At 37.7% G+C, this 19,136-nt stretch overlaps 1 protein-coding gene across 4 annotated transcripts in view; it reads right to left on the reverse strand.

The window, feature by feature from the left end:
• The window catches only part of LOC307005479 (mannosyl-oligosaccharide 1,2-alpha-mannosidase IA), a 219,284-nt gene that overhangs the window by 197,363 nt on the left and 2,785 nt on the right, over nucleotides 1-19,136 (reverse strand). The gene's annotated exons all lie outside the window — the stretch shown is intronic.

The raw sequence follows: 19,136 nt of genomic DNA on the forward strand, positions 1-19,136 counted from the left end.
ACACAATATGGTAATGCATTACTTTTAAAAGTAACTTTCCACAACACTTGATGTTAATGACATTTTGCTTTTATATAAAAGCTGAATTAGCCTTGGACTTTCTAACACAAAAGATTAGCAGCTTACTTTGAATGTTAGTTTAACTTTGAATTTGTATTTGTATTGTTGCCAAATTACATTTGGCAATTTAGTAACAACACCCAATAAAGCTTTTGGAACTTTTTTTTTAAGGCATACTTTGATTTCTGATCTTCTCTCACTTTTCAGTCCCATCAAAAACGAGCAGAAACTCTTTTGGAAAAAGAATCCAAATATTCTCTAAAATGCTTGTGATGGTTGAAAAAATGCATTTTTTTAAAAAATATATATACACGTTCACTAACTTTCAAAAGTTTAGGGTCAATACGAAATAAGTTAATACTTTATTCAGCAAGGATGCATTAAATTTGACCAAAAGTGGCAGGAAAAACATGTATAATGTTACAAAATTTTTATTTCAAATAAATGTTTTCTATTCATCAAACTGTATATTCATCAAATAATCATTGAAACACAAAAATATGAAGCAGCACAACTGTTTTCAACATTGATAATAATCAGAAATAATTCTTGAGCATCAAATCATCATATCAGAATGATTTCTGAAGGATCATGTGACACTGAAGACTGGAGTAATGATGCAGTGTTGTATATTTATGTGGGATTTTTTTAAAGAACTGAATTTTTCAGTCTGTTTTTGATACATTTTTTTCAAATTATTCAATAGGGGACAGAAAATGTTCCCTATAATTGAAGAATCTCTCATATATCAGCTCAAACAAGCGCTGACTTTGCAGAGTACATGTCGTGACACCAGCCTGTCCGATCCAATAAAAGCAACCCGTAAAACGGAGGCTGTCGGACGCTCTTTGACCCTGATAAGCTTTAGACACACACACACACACATACACACAGCGCTCTAACCTTCCCACAGTTACTGCACACACAGCTTCCTACTTCCTGTTTCCTATACTTCCTGTTATGATCCCAGGAGAAAGACTCCATGACAGATTGTCATGGGGCCACATTTTAGGGGCATATTAGCATGTTCAGATGAACACAAATCTTTAGAGATATAGCATTTTGTCTAGACGCTCATTTAATAGAATAACCCAGAAGCACATCTCTCTCACACGCACACAAGAAAATGAGACCCTATAAGAACAAAGTGAAATCCTCTTGAAATCGTTCTTCCCCAACAGGAAGGCTTTTCCGAAGCCATTCTTTACAAGCTTTGCCAAAGTGAGTGGCATTATCTGTCACTTGCACACACGGCCAGCTCATGCCGATGTCTCTATAGCTTATGGAAATGAGCCCCGGCCGCCAATTGAAAACACTAAGAGATGAAATCTGCGAGACAGACACAGCGGGAGAGAGAATTCAAGAAGCAGTTTAAACATAGCCCTGAATAAACAGCCCAATCACACGGAGACGGATCCAAATCATTATGGAGATCCATCTCACAATAAAGAGAATGTATACTGTGTGCATGTGTGCGTTTACTAAAGAAACAATCCACAAAAAGCAGCGGTACAATGATTCTACCGTGCCAAAGGCTGTTCTTAGACAATGTGAAACTTATTGCTTTCAGCAACATCAAACAGAGAGATTTGTAAATGTGCAAATATGATGCTGATGATAAGAGCAACAATTCTAGCAAAAACATATTTTTCCATGTAAGCATGCATTTTATGCAGATTTTTACATCAATTCTTCACCAATTCTCAGATTAGTAAAAAAAAAAAAAATTAATTCTAATGTAAAAAAAAAAAAAAATTGCTGTCGAATTTACACAGTAATTGCTAGTAAATTTCACAAATAATAACAAAAGACACAGCAAGTAACAATTAATTAAATGTGCAATTTTGACGTAGAAAGACAGTATTTTAATGAGTGCACATTACAGTATTGTAACTCATTCTGCATTACAGTAAAAATAATTAAGGTGTAAATGTGCTTGATTAACAGGCATGTGAGGCTTCATTTTCTTTATGCAAAATATAAGAAATCATACATTTTGGACTGCGGTATGACAAAAGCACAAGTTTGGTGATATAGACTATTAGATCTTCACTGTAAGTGCATTATTGTACACTACACTGCTTTCACTCGAGCTCTACAGACTAAAAGATCGTAGTAATCGCCCGAGTTTAAGTTGTATTTAACCTGGAATATTCCTTCAGCCCACATGTTGTCAGCAGGACTCGATACGGCTTAAGAGTATCGGCACAGTCTGTAAGTTTAGCCAAGCGTGCACCGCGAGACAGATACAGATGCATTGCTATTCAGGGCCAGAGAGCGAGACAGCATCTCATCCCAGCCGGCAGGAGGACAGGATAGTTCTCCATTCACTCACGATGCCATGAATAATTAATGCTAGCGGAGTAGATAAATTCAAGTCTCAGAGAGAGCGACTTTGCCCCGAGATAGTCTCACGGAGCCAGACTTTTGACGCAGAGTTCTGGCAATAAACCACATTTAGAGGCCATATTCTTTTACAAAGTCTTAATTTTGTTTTTGGGCTCTACTAAAATTTTTAATGCTTGAATGTTTAAAAAACACCTTGTTTCCTCATATTCTCATTTGTTGCGGCTCCTCTCTTCCCAGTCTGCCAGTATCGCTCTGTTTACTTCCTGTCTCTATGAAGCCCCTCCTTCTAAAAAGCACACTGTGCTCTGATTGGTCGGCTGGAGCAGTGTGTTGTGATTGGTTGAGCGCTTCGAGCGTGTTTGGGAAATGTCCCGCCCCTTACCATAACCACCAGTTTCAACACACTACTAACTAACTCAACCAGGCCCCGCCCATTTATTCTGCGTATTAAATATTTAAATGAGGAATATTGTGACGTGTTCGTTCCCGGGAGAAAACTCAAGAATAAAATGGAGGCGTTTCAGGAGTTCAGAAACACTGACACTGATATAGAGAATAACTCTCGCTGGAGGGACTTTACAGAGCTTTTTTATGCTTAAAAAGCAACATTACACACACTGGAGAAAGCATAATAGGTCCTGTTTAAAACAATTCACTACAAAGTAAATTATTTGAATGTTTTCATTGGCTGTAAACTGTTTGCAAAGTTAACAACTTGGCGCATTAATGCATGTTTATCACATCTGACCATTATTTCTCCACAGCTCTTTGCTTCAGGGGATGCAGCACTTAAAATATCCCTGGAATTTAGCCTCAGTTTCAATCCCAGATGTTTTTTGATGACTCACACAAATCCACAACAAAAGTCTCATAAACTCGATCATTAAGTGGCTGGATAGTGTTGCAGTGACGTTCCCTAAAGCATCGCACAAATGTGTGCACACAGCACAACTCCATAATGTTAAACTGCTGATGCTGGAGCCTCTTTTGGTCCAGTTTGATTAATAAGGTTGTTTTTAATAAAGCCGTCCTTGATAAATGAGCCAACCAAGACCATACTGTTGAAAAATGACTGATACTCAGAATCATAACACTGATGTTACCACTGAAATGAATGAGAATGCTAAAAACTGTCTTTTTAATTACATATGACACCAAAACATTTTATTTCTTTGCATTGTCAAGCTAACTTACAGGCTGAAGCTACAATCCTCATGCATTATTTGTGGTCAGCGTGTAGTTGGCGTGTAGAATTACATGCATGATGAAATGGATGAGGTAATTTCTATTCAAAACCGATGTGAAGTTGTTCACCGCATGAAGCTTTCAGAGCAATAACAACTCAAAGCAAAACACGACTAAATCATATTACAATGAACAAATCTGTCTTCAAGCACGCAATTCCGACTCCAGAACTATGTTAGACTCATAAACAGAGACTGTGATGGGTTATGCTCATTGTGGGCAGGTTGTGTGCTAACAGTCATTTGGTTCTGAGAGAGAGATCACAGATCAGACTTCAGCACATGCTCTTTACAGCAGCAGTTCAGGCCTAAAAACTGCATTTTAACACTCCACGAGTTGCCAAAGGTCAGAAATTTTGTATTTATACTACAGTGTTAACCCAAGTGATGTAACATGGTGCACAAAGACCAGAACTGATTTTGGAAACTCACACAAGTCTTAGTTATAGATATATATATATATATATATATATATATATATATATATATATATATATATATATATATATATATATATATTGTGTTGGGTCAATTTCCCTCACATTTGATCTTTAAACTGATTGAAAAATTGGTTAAACTATTTTTTTCTTCAAAAATTTGTGACTTTTTTCTAAATGGGATCATGCAAAGTTGACACACAACGCTGTGTTAACATGCACACAAATAATCAGTTCAGAACCGTTCAGAGCCGATCTGTTTGTTCCCGAATTGATTGCTGAACTGCACTGAAAATCCTTCATGTAAATAACTCAAAATACTTTTTACAAAGTTGCATATGTTTATTACAGTACATCTTACAAACTGTCTTTTTTTTAGGTATAGGGTAATATTTGGCCGAGATACAACTATTGAAAATCTGGAATCAGAAGATGCAAAAAAATCTAAACATTGAAAAAATCTCCTTTAAAATTGTACATTTATGTTCACGATTGTGCAGCATTTACTCACAACAATAAATGTTTTATATATTTACGGTAGGAAATTTACAAAATATCTTCATGGAACATGATCTTTACTTAATATCCTAATGATTTTTGGCATAAAAGAAAAATCAATAATTTTGACCCATACAATGTATAGTTGGCTATTGCCACAAATATACTCGTGCGACTCCAGACTGGGTTTGGAGTCAAACTGACCGGCATTTCAATGCAATATTTCTTATAGTCTGCAACAAGCTACAATAAAGGTTTTCTGTTTTTGCATGATTTGATTTTTGGCGAATTGCATGAAAATTGTTTTTTAAATTAAACAACACAAACGCAACACTTATTTAATAAATATAGCAAGAGGGTTAAAAAATATATAGAATTGGTGCATCTTAAAAAAGAAAATCTCAATTACCGAGAAGAGTTATAGAGTTCCTGCCATAGTGCTAATGTAGGGACAGTTTATTCAGATTGAATAGCGAACACAGAGTTGTGCACGACGCTGGATCCCTGGAGAAACCAGACATTTCTTTGTTTACCGTCCCGTTAGGAGAAACGGAGGTCTCTGGAGACGCTGATGATCCAAACATTTGTAACACACCCTGTGAGGTTCAGAACGGGGATTCCTCACACCTGCGGGCCCCGGAGGACCCGTAAATAGAAACGTGGATTTACATGAGCATCTGATGAAAGGCAGGAACAGGAGTGTCTTACAGTGGAGAGATACAGTACGAATGATGCTGTTTATCAGCTCTGAACGGGGAAATAGACTGGAAAACTGAAGATGCTATTGTGAAGGATCTCACTGCAATTCAAAGGGGCTCAGAAAACAATAATAATAAACGGCACTTAATGCTTTTTATATTTCACCTTTCCTTCAGTGTTTAATAAGCCAATCTGTAAAGTTACAAACTTCATCTCTCCAACAGAAAACACCTCGTTTTCATGCCATTATTTCCGTGACTTATGCGTGCTATCAGAATTATCATAATAAATATAAGTTTCCTACTCAGAAACAGAGGACATGCATGCCCTCTGAAGTCATATTTACTAGTTTGATCCCCAAGATTCCAAATTGGGTGTGCCATAAACTTTAAACATGGCAGAGTGGAGAACGATTTCTTTATTCTTTTTTTCCCACAACAACTACATCGCCTTGTTATTATAATGTATATTTACATGAATGAATAATCATTTGAAGCGTATAGTATGTTTTATACACGGTGAAAATAACCTGTTTGACTGAAATTCCAGAATCATCCTCATTATCTGACGATCATTAGCCTATAGATAGCGCGGTAATGTTCATTTGGTTGTCAAAGAATGGGATGCCACATTTTTTTCATCTTCAATATTTTTTTGCTTTAATAAGATTTCTCCAATAAATGGGCAAGAATAAATCCGGCATCCTCCATGATTCCGGCTCTTTCGGGCAACAAAGCTCCTAAACGCGACGCGCTCGCAATCACGACTTCAGAAGTGGGAAGTAGAGATTTGTTTTGAAGGCAGCATTATCCACGGCATCATGTGACACATTTGCATAATGCCCGCCCACTGGCTGCTTCGGTCCGCCCTCAAAGAACAACTGGGTATAAGCCATTTTGTTATTTTTATAGATTTAACACAAAAGCCAATAGCCTTGGGAGCTGAAACAGAGTCCTTATTTATTTGAGACAAAAATTATAAAATACATTCAGGTTCTACGGTTTCAAATACATCCGTTAAACATATCCGAGTAAAAATGCTGTCCATTTACATTAAAAACAGTTTTCAATGAGTAAATCTTGAATGACAAATGGCATCTATTAAAAACAACTAGATCATGCCTAGATTTGAAATGACTAAAAAAAAAACGTTCTTATATATGATTTATTTAATTTATCTTATTGCATTCATCCACTTCCATTCTATTCAATCTGCCACTTGTTAGTAATAGTTAACTACTGGTTTAAGGTCAGAGGTCGGAATAAGATCAGAGCCAATTAGTAAATAACTTGAAAGTAGTCATTGCAAACATTCAAAATCAAACTTTAAACCGTAAAATTTACTAATGCATGTTGCTTGTCGTATTGTGCATGAGTCTCTATGCTATGTTACGGTACACTCACACGGGGCGTCAGCGTCAACGCTTCCCATTGACTTTGAATGGGTGACGTCAAGCGTTGCCGAAAAGGATTGTGGATCCGTCGGCGGCGCTTCACTGGCGTTGCTCGCGGCAGAAGTTGAGAATTTTTCAACTTCTGCCGCGAGCAACGCCAGTGAAGCGCCGCAGACGGAAGCGTCAGCCAATCAGGATCGCTCTATGCAAATACAGTAGCCAGGCGGCAGCCAATCATGTTCATCACGTTCATCCTGTCATTCCTGTCTAATTTCATTGGCTGATGCTGCTATGACCATGGCGTCTGCCAAACTTCAGCCACGCCTTCCGTCAAGCGTTGACGCTGAAGCCCCGTGTGAACGTACCGTTACTCCCAGAAAAAAAAAGTATGCTAGAGCTAGATTTTTTATTTTTTATATTTTTTTATACACACATATATATATATACATACAGATATAAAATGCCATTTTGTCTTGCCAGAAGCATTTGCATGTGTGAAAACGGAAGGGAGTGAACAGGAAACACTTTTAGATTCAATCTGACACAACAAACCAGCTTCAACGGTTCTACCGTTTTACCCAAGATATATTGGCTAACAAAGTTTTGGGGGAGTTCAGCTCTAGTTTCTGCTTCAGCATGAGCACTACCACACCTGCAAACCAACTTCCTGTTTCTCTGCTTTTCTGAAACCAAACAATAAATGCAGAAAGGGTGGGTGACCCTCAGAAGCACTCGTTGCATAGAGCAAACCGCTGTTTCTGTCATGTGACTGACATGCAGATATAAGCGGAGGTGATGGGTCACATGAACGCTCGTAATGCAGCGGGGCAGAAGGGTTTTACCCAATCTCTCAGTCCTGATCATTTCAGTATCACAGAAACAACAACTGTTTTTGACCAACCAAACTCTGACGTCAAACTGACACGGTGTGAAAGGATGATCGTGTGTGAAAACACCCTAATAATAACAGCTTAAAGTTAGTTGGTAATACATTACAATAAGGTACAATTACATAACAGTTGTTCATTAACTAACATTAACAATGAGCGGCACATTTGTTATCTTTGCTAATGGTAAAAATACAACAATTCGTGTTAGCTCATGTCCATTAAACCAGAGGTTCCCAACCTTTTTTTGTCTGAGACCCCCTTTTTCCCAAGAAAATATTTTAGGGCCCCCTTCACATTTAATGATATTATCGCTCTTGTAAGCTTGCAGCAAGGATGACAAAATATGTTGTTTTCAAACAAACGGTATGTTTACTATAAGCAGATATGCTTATGCACAAATAATAGCCTATAATATTGAAAATACAATAACAAAAACATCAGTAGGCACTTTGTCATTTAAAAACATAAGCCTAGGAGTAGCCTATCAATTGGCCCTATTTGAAATGCAATAACAAAATTATCAGTATTCACACTGGTGTGTAGGTAAAAAAAAGGAATGAATATAAGCTATTACTAAATGACTGCTGGGACCTCAATACTTGCATGTTATTTGTGAGGCTTTATCAATGTGAGGCTTTAGGCTTTATATTTTAGGCTTTTGGCGCTATAGCGAGCGATAATAAACTTGCATTTATTAACAGAATAATGCGTCTTTCGGAAGAACATTGTTGCTGGAACTACTTCTCTTTGTGTACGTCTATGACGAGTCACGCAGGTACTGGGCTACTCCGCAGCGGCAGCGATCCCAACCAGTGTAAAATAGTAGTTTTATAATCAAGTAATAATCAAGGAACTGCCGTACCAGCAGCGCAATGATATTACGCAGCGCCTGAAATAGTCCCCAGTAAGTTATCCTATTTTCAGGCACTGCGTAATATCATTGCGCCGCTGGTACGGCAGCAGTTCCTTGATTATTACACAGGAATGAGAGTATAGTTCCTAGTCATATCGGCCTAGAAAATCGCAACTTTTCATTTTCTGTCAGTCTTAGTACACGATGTAACTACAGAAGAGTCAAGTTTTAAATAGGAAAAATATCAAAACTCTTTGGTCATGTTTTTGAGAGAGATGCTAACACTCTAATCAGATTCAATGATCTATGCTAAGCTATGCTAAAAGTGCTACCGCCAGACCCGGAGATCGGCTGAATGGATTCGAAAACGGTAAAACTAAACTGTTTAACTCTAGGGGAGATGAGCCTATTTCCAAAAAAAGTGTAGTGTTCCTTTAAGACTAAGTAAGATTAATAAATGAGTAGTTTTTATTGTTAGTTTACAAGTTAACAAATGGAACTTTATTGTAGTGTTAGTTATAGTTTAATATGAATAGCAGCTAAAAAAATACATAAAAAAATACAAATAGATAAAGTACATAAATATGTGCATTTTAAAAGCAAACAAAAACAAATGTCATGTAGCCAATAGCATTTCAAAGTTAAATAAGTTTGTTAAAGTATTATAAAATACAAATATTCATATTTTTATAATTCAAAAATACATTTTTAAATAAATACTGCATTTAAAAATAAATAATAATTATCATATACATTTATACATTTAATAAAAGTATATAAAAAATATATAAATATATTTAGTGAAATATTGCAGTACAAAATGTAACTTAAAAATCAATATAAATTCAAGAACAGGTGTATTACAACAACGCAACAAATAAAGACATTTAAGATACCAGGTATACAAGTAAATATTCTGATGAAAATGCATTTAAGCACTATAATGAATTTGGCTGTTTCCACATTTGACAGATTTCAAATCCCCCATCTCAACCTACAGGTCTGCTTTCACAATACACTTTCAGGTTGGTGTCATTAAAATGAGCATTACACGAGTATAACATCTGTTTACCAATGCAACTGTAAAGCCTCCAGAGAAGACGCCAGTTGCACTGTTACTGATGTGTTAATCCCATTGGATTTACCACCACATTTTACACAAACAGCGATGGACTCGCAGCATAAGATGTGAGAATGCGAGCTGCTCTCTGAAGAGAATGTGCTCAAGAGAGAAGCAGCAATGACACATGCATTATAGTGCATTATGCAAATGATAGATCATCAGTAACGGTTCACTCCTGAGAGAGAACGAATGCTCTCGAGCCAGACCAGCTTTACAAGTGGACTCAGGTGCGGTTCACTGGTGCACAACTGTTCAGAGAGCAAACCCAACTCTGACTGAGTGTGTGAAAGCACCCTAACATGACTGATTTAAAGTTTGCTTAAATTAATCTGGGAAAAAACGAATAAAATACATAAGCAAAACAGACATCCCACCTCTCCCGGGGAAGGTCTGGGAGTCTCCCGCATATTATAGCGGCTCCCTGAGGCCTGCACATTATATACAATGTTGAGGAAATTGAGTGTGAGAAAGGGTGATGTGGCTATTTTATATTATATTATATACATAATATAATGGGGGATTTCAGGGTGGGATGTCTGGCATAAAAAAGTGCATACAATTTATTTTTCCAAAATATTAATATCAACAAATTTTAAAAGCAATTAGGGTTATTAAGGTAAAAAAAAAACATCATTAGTACACTAAACTGTTAGCACTTTTGAGATACTTTTTTTGTCACATTTTTCCATAAGGGGGTTTGGCTTCACGGCATCTTTGTTTCCAGGCGGACCATTAAAGAGTGTGACACACACACACACACGTACGTCTCCCAGAAATCTTATAGAATTCAACCAATCAGATGACTACTTCAAAACTTTCCAATTTTGTGTGCCATATGCACCAGACGTTCAGCAACAGGGTGTGAATGTGATGTTAATATGCGATTAATCCTGATTAATTACAGAAAAATGTGTGATTAATTCGTTATTTTTTTTAAATTGACAGCACTATACACATACATACACAAAATCATATAACATATACACACATTTTATTTTATTTTATATCACATTATGATATACAGTATCAAGCAAGAAAGAGAAATGGTCTGTCATTATAATGGAGAGTCGCTCAGCAACTAAAACTTTTCTGAAGCGATGCTTAATTAAGTGTCACTTTGTGTTACGATAATCTGCAATTCCACAACGCCGTACGATCATTAAACAAGACCGCAACATATTTGCTCTTTGCTTCTTTCTGTAAACAAAGTGGGCAGATATTGTCACTCCCACAGAAGTTAAACAGGAAAAATGATTCAAGTCCTTTGGGCTGTGATGATTTCTGTGTTCCGCTGTTTCATTAACGACATAATTGTGTTGGTAATGAACAAAACACTCTTCCCAAAAGCAGGGCACCGCGCTGAACATCCAGATAATTAAAAACTATTTCTACCAATGTCGCCCCGGTGGAAAATCACTTACAACGCCTGACTGAACCAAAGACGGCATTCGCAATCACTGGAACCACCAGGTACAATGATGCAGAGTGTGATCTTGATGAAACGTGTCAAGACGTCTGAAAAGCGAGGCTTCATTTCAAATAGTTTTGCATTAAACAGCATATTTGTAACATGCATGATTTGCATTCCTGCTCTAAACTTTATTGAATGAAGAATAAAACCGAGTCTCAGGCACCCAATTTAATAGAACAGCTCAAATCAGATCAGATCACAAATTCAAAGATTTTAACACATTCTCCACTGGTTTATGTTACCGAACATAATCACACATGATGTTTCTTAAATTATATGGCAGAAAACATCCAGGTCAAAATTCATCCCTAAAAAAAACCTATTTCGTAGGAATAACATCTTAAGAGACTATAATGAATTGCCATCTACGACGTGACTACATACAGAGCAGCGTCAAAGGCAGCGAACACACATATGGACAACAGGAATGAGCATTATTACATAATGTAACAAATTTGCATAATGCTAGTCCATGGTCTTCATTGGCTGCCTGTGAACAGTGTCTTCTTTGCCAGAGCAGAGTAGATCAAACACAATAGACTTGGCCATCTGACCAATCAGAGCAGAGTAGATCAAACACAATAGACTGGGTCATCTGACCAATCAGAGCAGAGATCAAACACAATAGACTGGGCCATGTGACCAATCAGAGCAGAGCAGATCAAAACAACAGACTGGGCCATCTGACCAATCAGAGCAGAGTAGATCAAAACAACAGACTGGGCCATCTGACCAATCAGAGCAGAGTAGATCAAAACAACAGACTGGGCCATCTGACCAATCAGAGCAGAGCAGGCTCACGGAAAGGAGGAAATTAGACTGAATCTTCGAACAAAACGTGTTCAGACTCTTTGAGAAATAAGGTGACGTGCAATGTAGCGTATATTATGAGAAAATGTGTATTTTTGACCTTGGATTTACATTTAGCAGACGCTTTTATCCAAAGCAACTTGCATTGCATTTCAAGGTACACATTTACATTCGTATCTGTTCTTATCTGATAAGGATGCATGCAAGTCTATTGTATGAGACTACAAAACAAAATTAGGAACCTTTAAAATGGCATAATAGAGGCACTTTAAATAACCAAGTGTAAACAGTACAGTACAGGAACATCTCGACCAGCTGACACGTTTCTACTGTAGCGTGGTCTATAATGACAAATGTCTCTTGCTCAAGCGTCTGATTCTCTATAATTAGCATGTTCATAATTACACTGCCAGTATGTGGTGGAAAAAAGCTGAGTTTTTCAAAGTTAAAGCAATACAGTGAAGAAGACAGCTAGCTTACAACCTAGAATTTGAACTCTAAATACTTCTGAGCGCACACACACACACACACACACACACTGGAAAACTGGCGTCCCCGGCCGAGCGTTTGGCTCAGAGCAGAGCGCGCAGAGGTCACGTCCATCCATGTCTGCTTACTGGAATCTGATGCAAAGTTACTCAAAATAGCAAACATGGAGGTTGGCACAACAAGAAAAACAAACAAATGAGAAATCCTTTACAACTGGTAAATCATGTGCTTTAACTGACCTTGATCCTAAACTATAGCATTTTGTAACAACTTTGCACGCACTAGATAAATCATTTCCAAAATTATTTATCCACTGATAAATCATTTGCTTTCACTGACCTTGATCCTAAACTGCAGCATTTTGTAGCAACTGCCATAGTTTTCCATCCACTAGATAAATTATTTGCACTAGCATTAATATAATAGAATCACAACGCTTAGTTTTGCATTAAATAGGATTTTCGAGAAAATGTTTGCGCTAATCTTCACTGAAAGAAAACACTGTAATACAGCCAAATATTCACAGAAGCTGGAAGAGGCACAACAGATTTAACAGGGCAACTAGAATTAGATCACAAATTTGAACCAGACATCTTATTGCATTTTCTGCTTGGCTATATTACAGCATATAATCACAAAGATGTTTAGTACAGTATCAAATTATACTGCAAGTACACTTAAGAGCAGTTCACACAGCGCACACATGCATTCACAACAGCCAGACGGAGCGCATTAGCATGAAGATCCACAGGGTTCCATGGAAAACCTGGATACATTAGGGAAATTGTGTAAGGATTTATGTTTTCCAGACTTGTAAACGAGTCCTGTGAAAATTCCTATGGGAAGTAAATGCAGCTTACCACAGTTTCAACTTAAAATTTTAAGTTTGGTCAACTCAAATATCCAAGTTGTCACCTAGTACAACTTCACGTTTCAAGTTGACTCAACTTAAAATTAAGGCAGCATGAAAGCTAAGTTGAAACAACTTATTTTTTTAACAGTGCATCTACATATCTTGGAATGGTAATGTTTTCTTCTTTTCTGCTCACCAAGGCTTCATGTATTTAATGAAAAATACCGTAAAAACACTAATACTGTGAAATATTACAACTATTTTCTATGTGAATGCATTTTATTTCTGTGATCAAAGCTGAATTTTCAGCATCATTTCTCCAGTCTTCAGTGCATGATCCTTCAGGATCCTTCATGGTCCTTCTCAAAAAACATTATTATCAATGTTGAAAACAGTTGTGCTTCTTTGTTTTTTTGTAGAAACAGTGATGCTTTTTTTTCAGGGTTCTTTTATGATTAAAAAGTACAAAAGAACAGCATGTCCAGTTATTTACTTGGAAACCAAATTCGTTCATAAATTGGTCTAAATGATTCACTAGTGAATTGGTCTAAATTACCAAATGACTCATTTTCCAGTAATAACAACTTGTAAGGTCACAGAGAATCAGGCAAAATCAGTCAAAAATTTGGATGCATGTATAATATTGGAACTACTTTTAACTTGATACAGCATCTCAAAAAGAACAAAGATGTGTGAACATCAGTGGATGTGTGCAAAAAAAACAACAACAAAAAAACATTACACAAGGATTGCAAGAACGACTCCTGTGCGAACAGCTCCTTACGACATCTGACCGTTGTGGGGTTCTTAATAGACTCAAAAACAATAGCTCAAAAACAATAGCTCAAAAACAATGTAAACAAACTCAATATTTAAACAATAAAAAAAGACACATTTTCATCAATCATCACAGAGTCAAAACTGCTCCAACAACCAAATCTAGTTTACATCTAGCCAAGTAACCACATTAAGTTTAGTTTGCAAAGACTGTTGCAAAACTCTGCACATATTGAGAAAGGCACTTCTCAGCGGCGCAGGTGGAGACAGAAGAACAGATGCTGTAATCATGACTCTCGTTTAGCGGCCGCTCTCCATCCCCCGTTTCAATAGCCAGGAGCTAGTTGCCTTCTCCTGCCCCCTCACCAGTCGCTCCGGGCCTGCAAGTCCTCCTCCGCTCCGAGAAGTGGAACCGGATCCTGGCTTTCCTCAAAGAGCACGCGCTTTCCCCAGCCTCGGGCCAGAGCTGCCAAGCTGCTCCTTGTAACTCTATCCATCTCACAGAGCGGTGAACGCCCATTCAGCATGTCCCAACAGGGGATAAACCCTCCAGTCAGCACCCGTGACAAAAGCAGGGAGGCAATGATGAATGCGAGGCCATAGACTCGACAAGCTTCGCATGCTCGTGGATACCAGCCGCAAATTCCTATAGACTTTCTGGGGAATGTCAAAAAACACTGTCAAGAACGTTTCCAACCAGGAGAGGAGCTTCAGACAGCGGCTACCGGCCAGCCACGAGATCATATAGCCGTGTCATAAGAGGAAAAGATTGATAAATACACCCACATACCAAAAAGACAAAGAGGGATGACATATTTGTGTAGGTCTGTGGTGAACACAAGCTCTACCACATAAAATACATCACTAAAACCCTCTTGTGATTTTTGTAAAAGCTTTTTCTTGTCTTAAAAAATGCGGTTACTGACAAGTTGCTAAATTGGATTGCAGAGGCTGTCAGGACATGAAACGTCTTCAGCCGAGCAGGTAAACTCATCTACTAGCCAATCACAGCCGAGCTCTGTTTATATCACGCTCTTGCAAACTATTAGAACTCAAACTTTCAGGGAAAATGTTTTTAAACAGACGGAAAGAGTTGACTGAAGCTGGTGATGTTGAAGTCATGTGACCATGGTGTAGTTCGTTTAGCTTTTGACTTCTGCCGATTGTCTTTATGCTTCAAAATGGATAAAAGTTGTGTTGATTTGTGAAGATTATCATGATGAAGAATATTTTTTTATTTTCTGCAATAATCAGAAATGCTACAAAAAAATCCTTCAGGTCCTAAAAAAAGGCTTTCTTTTCTTTATGCAAAATATGTTGAGATTTATGCAAAACAAGCACTGATATTAAAATTAGCACCACAATGCAAAACATCATAATGGTCCTAAAACAGACGTCATTCTCTTTATGAAAATATGCTGGTATTCATTTAAAATAAGCAATGATTTATGTTTACACAAAGCAAGCAATAATTTATGTTTGATTTATTAAGCACTGATATTAAAATTAATTGCAAATGCAGAAAAAAAATTATAATGGTGCTAAAATAAGCTTTATGCTAAATATATGATTATTTATGCAAAATATGTTGATATGTATGCAAATAAGCATTGATGCATGGTTAACACTTTACAAAAAGGTTTCGGTTTGTTAACTCTATTGTTTCATCTTTGTTAGTAAAAAATTTGTTTTGCTCATTTATGTTTGATTTATACAAAATAAGCTTTGATATTAAAACATCAAAATGGTCCTAATAGGCTTTATTTTCTTGTTTTTCCAAAATATGTGGTCTTATTTTTTCTTTTTCTTTTAATTCCGAGTTGAAATGTGAACAGTTTTCGTGATAATTCCCCCAAGTATCCAAACTGCCACAGTGATGCTTCCAGGCACTACCATCAACATTATTTGAGTTTCAAAAAGTTTCATTTGACTAGTTAAATCTGGTTTCACGTTAGCCGGCCCATGAACGCCACACAACAGAAACAAATAGTAGTTCGTCCATCAGAACATCCACCGGCACACACCACACGGGCCGTTCTGGAGCGTCGGCCGGCGTAGTTTTCCCGGTGTGTTACGCACCGCTGGCTCTAGTCTGACGCCGTCGGGCCGTCGGCCGTCGGTGAAAGTGGGAACTCTGATTGGCTGTTCAACTCAGTGAACGAATCAGTGCACGAGAATAATAGCAAAACAGCAAGCAAAGAAGTCAAAGCGGTACAGAATACAGATAGAAGGATGTTCTAATCTTACGTCATCTTGAATGTTCCTTGGTGAATATTTCAATATTAACATGAGCAGAGTGGAATAAAGAAAGTGTTTTGCAGGATTGATATTCAAAACTGTAAGCACCCCCCACTTTGTTTATGGTTTGTGTATCTGCAGCCTCGGTTTCCCTTTCTGAATGAGGAATATACTGTAGATTAATATATCTGCAGAAATAGACAGTTGTCTCATTTACACACAGGCGCAGAACGCACACACTGGCTGACCGTCGCCTGTTCTCTCGGTGTGTTCACGTGCAGCATTTTCCCCCGACGCGAGGCGACAACACAGTCGGCTTTCATCAGTTCTTTGGCGTCGGTTTGGTGTGTCCCGGGCTTTAGAGGACGGTCCTGAGCCAAGATAAACTGCAACTTGGACCAGTGAAGATAGAAGTTCAATATTTGACTTGCACAGTCACGGTTGATGCAACAACCAAACAACCAATGGTCAAGGAGAACATATGTAAAGTCAGTTCTTGTTTTTAAGCCCATCAAGCCTAAAGCACACAGCGCTGAACTCCTGCCGAATGCAAATGCAGTAATATTGACCAAACAGATTAAGATGCAGCAACTTTGGTTGATATACAAGCAAAACTTAAAACTAAATAAATGGTGGAGCCATTCTCACTCAGAAATTGCTACTAAATTTTACATCCAATTAAACGTGAAAGTTTGAAGTACAGAAAGACTGAAATAGTATTTTTTTTCTAAAATGTACAACAATAATCTTCGTTGTATTTACAACTTTGAAAGTGTTTGAACTGGTTTTCCAGGACTGCTAACAAGATCTGAGCTGTAAACAGTCATTTCCATTATTTCCACTTTCCCAACCCGGCCAAAAAGCTAAGAAACGGATGACTAATGTTTTGTACACTTACACCACAAACAGTGCTGTGATGATACAGAGAAGATACCATGGTATTCAAAAGGCAAACCACGGATTCTCTAGAAGAGCTGATCTTCAGAAGACTCTCGTCTGGCAGATTATTATTTAATGGAGCGGTTTATCATGATTAGGTCAGATATGAATATGCATCGTTCTGACAGGAGGCGGCGCAGAGGGAAGCCAGAGGCATCCGTGCAAACGCTCGCGTTCGTAAATACTTAATTCAGCATGAGGCTTTAACAGCACCAGAACACAGCCTCCGTGATTCACATGCAAGTAGGTCAGAGCAGGTTAATATACATCCACAAACAGACGAGAAATTAACTAAATCCACAATCCGGCTCTGTTTATGAAGGATTCATTACACAATGTTTTGAATATAAAGGTTTATTTTACTTGTACTTCAAAATTTAACTTCCAAAACATCTTTCCTTATTCGCCGATTCTCAACTTCTTCCTGACTCCATGTAACGCCCACTTTTGACCATCCAATCAACTCCTGAGCCTTAAAATAAAGCCCCGCCCACACGTGTCTTTGAAAATACGATTTGACTCGGACACATGACAGATTAAAGAAGTGAAATGGGTTTGTGAACAATGTTCATTGACTTTAAAGTTATGGAAAAATTATTTGTTTTGTTGCCCGATTTTGCTTCTTCCTTTATTTCCGACTCCTGCCTAAAGCAAGGTAAAAACACTGGCTTTGCCACCACAGCGCTTTATAAATACCCTGCGGGTTTGGAAACCATCCAGCGCTTCTGACACTGTGAAATATGATATAACTAGAAAATGCAAAGCTGAATTGCAGCTATAACACTCATTTCAATACACTCACTGCGCTCCCGAAACATACTTTGTTTCTACAGTTATTCATTTCACAAAGTCTGAGAAAAAAAAAAAAAAAAAGACTTGGGTAAGTTAGAGAAATCAATATGTTGTCAGCAAGCTGGACCTTACTCTAGACCTATTGTGAAACATTATGAACCTGAACAAATAGTGTTGTCACCCTGACATTTAAAGGACAAATTCTCCCCAAAATGAGAATTCTCTCATCATTTTCTCTCCATCATGTGGTTTTAAACCCCAAAGACTGTTCCTTCCCTCAAACATAGATGAAATTCTAAAGAATATCCCAAAATAACAACAACTAACAAAAAAACAGTGTAAAAAAGTATCATAAGTAAATGAGTCCAGTAAAGTATGCATATAACTTGTGCACTATATTCCTAGACTTCTTGCTTGTTTTATATGAGGAACGAATCCAAATTTAAGCCATAATTCAGTGATAAACTTCATCTCCACTGCAGCTGTGTGTGTGTGTGTGTGTGTGTGTGTGTGTGTGTGTGTGTGTGTGTGTGTGTGTGTGTGTGTGTGTGTTCTCATCCCTGTGTGGGCATTCTGATACACAAGGTTTCGCTAGCACACCAGAAAGAGCTCTAATGATCATTGATTCACCAAGACAGATTCAGGAGCAACAATCCTTCTCTATAGCAGAGTCAATGCCTGTATTCCCGATATCAAAGCACATCAGCTGACTGCAAGACAAAAAGTTCCTTTTATCTGGATTCAAACCACCAGCTTCAAACAACCGGCACAAAAACACAGCGGCAGAAAGGAAGCCTGAGCGCGCTCTGATAAGTGTCAGTTAGGAAAGTGACACGCCAGTAATTATCCGTTCATACGGATGCGGATTCTAACTTATGGTATGAGGATGAAAAACATAGGGAGGATAGCTGTCACATCGGCTACATAAGGGAAAGTTGTCACATGCTTTATATGCAGTTTTGTTGGCCAATGGTTTGATATTTTAATGAATTGTTTTGACTTTCAGAAGTTTATAGATTAGTTTCGCATTTAATATGCAAGAACAATAGTGTGACAACATGCCCCACCATACAGTTCAATGTGTTCAATTAACTATATCTTTTTATTCTTTAGCCATAGCAGTGGAAATATGCTATATGTTTTGTAAACCTTTACTCCAACTAATTTATATGGACTTTCACTGGAATAAATGTGACAACTAGCCCCGCCTCCCCAATAGCT

Source organism: Phoxinus phoxinus (genome assembly GCF_949152265.1).
Source record: "Phoxinus phoxinus genome assembly, chromosome: 10".
NCBI classification, from domain to species: domain Eukaryota; kingdom Metazoa; phylum Chordata; class Actinopteri; order Cypriniformes; family Leuciscidae; genus Phoxinus; species Phoxinus phoxinus.